The following is a 2,401-nucleotide window of genomic DNA, read 5'->3' on the forward strand; positions in this document are numbered from 1 at the left end:
AGACGGAATAGTTGATTGTCTCCTGAGTATGCTTAGGACCAATATATTGATGGCAGGGGTGCTGATTCTTTAAATTTGACTGATTCCAAACAGTGAACACCAACAGTTTCAATGCATAGAAAAATCCTTTCCTGTCTACATCCACTGGACACTGCTTCATGACTAACAGAAACACCACTTACACCTGAGCTAGGCAAACAGGAAACATGTGTCTATTGAATTATGGAATATGGAGGACATCTTGGTAATTTCACCTAGAAGTTTGAGTCTATTACTGTGCATGTTCCTAGGCTGCCTTCATGTCCTCAATCTGGCAGGGTTTGGAAGCCACTCTTTGAGGGAAATTTCTTTCTTTTGGTTGTGTGGTTGAAACTCTGAGACAACAGACATACAAACTAAAGGTTTCACTTGCTGTTTGGTTTGAAAACAATGGAATAGTAAGTGAGAAACTGAGGAGAATATGATTTTTTTTTTTTTGTCTGTATTGTTGAAAACTCAGTAGGAATTACTTTCAGATTTGACTAGAAATCCTGCTAATAATGGCACCTAAAAAGCTCAAGTGATGAGGCTGGGTTGGGTGGTGGTGTGGTATATTTAGGTCATGAAAGGGCAGGTGGTGGGGTTTTAGGCAAGTGGCAAAAAGTACCAAAACAAAACTCATTGCCCTCAAGTCGGATCTGACTCATAGCAACCCCTCCTTGGGTTTCTGAGGTGGTATCACTACAGATGTAGATTGCTCAGCCTTCCCTCTTAGGAGTGGCTGGTGGATTTGAACCACCAGATTTCTGGTTAGCAGTTCAAATAAATGCCTTAGGCACTATGCCACCAGTGGCAAAAACGAGATAAATGAAATTAACAAAAATTCCTCTAAGAGGCCTGGACTGTTGCTTGAAATCTCAACACTCCAGTTTGGGGCTTTCAAGTCTTTTTAGTTTATGGAGACCATCTTTTTATTATTATTATTATTATTTTATTTTTTATTTTTTGTTGTGATTTGGGTGAAGATTTACAGAGCAAATTCACTCTCCATACAGCAGTTCACATATACTTTGTCTCATGTCATTGACCACAGTTTACCACAATGCGACAGCTCCCCTCCCACTTCCTCCCCATAGTTACCACTTCCCAGTGTCCATCCTTCCATACTCTCCTGTCCCCTGAGCTGTGGAGACCATCTTTTAAAATACATTTCTGGCTGGAAAGTGCTTGTATGTTGATCTGATAGTTGGAGCTGTGTGTCAAGTTGGCTGGACCACAATTCTGTGTGGTTTAAGCAGTTGTGATGTGGTTATTCCCACGATGGGATCAGATGAATGTGTTTTGAGCAGCCAATCCATTGAAAGGGAGTTTCCCTGTGGGTGTGGCCTGCTTCCGATATATTTATGGACATCCTGGGAAAAGAGACACTCTTCTGTGGATCGGGATTCTGTTGTGCTGCCTACAACTGTCTGTGAGTGAACAATCCACCATTTGGTCTGGAGATCTTGGATTTGTAATTCATTGGAGTCAACAGCCAGTATACTGCTTGCCAACCTTGAGGTCCTCAGCCCCTGCAGCTGCAAGAGTCGGGAAAAGCCTCCAGTGACGTTTGACCAAGGACTTTGGACTTGCCAGCTTCTGTAAGTGTGTGTGCCATTTTCCTAAGATAAATTTCTCTTTCTCTCTCTCTATAAGCTTTACTGGTTTTGTTTCTCTAGAGAACCCAGTCTAACACAGCATCATAGGTGGAAAGAGAGACAGCATGACTGGAATCTTGGCAGGAAAGCTCCTGAGAAGAAGTGTTGTTGTTGTTGTGACAAGCCATCGAGTTGGACCTGACTCATAGCGACTCCTCCTTGGGTTTCTGAGGTGGTATCACTACATTAGTAGATTGTCCAAACTTCCTTCTGAGTATTGGCTGGTGGGTTTGAACCACCAGCCTTCTGGTTAGCAGTCAGGTGCTTTAGGCACTACACCACCAGATAGCCCCTCTGAAAAGAGATAGAAAACGAAAATACTCACATCTGTGAAGTCATCACTCTTGGCATGCACTCTTGGCTATTTAGCTGTTCTAAGGGTATGGATAGTTGCTTTGCATGCAGAGAAGTTGAAATTTATAAAGTTTATGATCAAGCCTGGAGAGGTGTTCAATATATGGCCCAGACTATTACCAGACCTAGTGAACATTTGTTCAAGGACATGTATGATGTTGACCTGGAAGCCAGAATCAAGATAGTAGATTTTTTCCAAATGAAAATTTTCTGATTAGCCTGTTATCAGCTGATCCTCAGTGAGGTGGTGGGGTGTGGAGGGGTTCAGGCAATAAAGTAGATCAGCCCAGGGTGGCTTTCCCTTTTTCTGACCCCCTCCCTCACCCTTTTTGTTTGGAAAATGACTGTCATTTGGCTCCCTGTAAAAGTCC

This window comes from Orycteropus afer, unplaced genomic scaffold, assembly GCF_000298275.1.
Source record: "Orycteropus afer afer isolate SDZICR_OR568_19922 unplaced genomic scaffold, OryAfe1.0 scaffold00235, whole genome shotgun sequence".
Classification (NCBI taxonomy): domain Eukaryota; kingdom Metazoa; phylum Chordata; class Mammalia; order Tubulidentata; family Orycteropodidae; genus Orycteropus; species Orycteropus afer.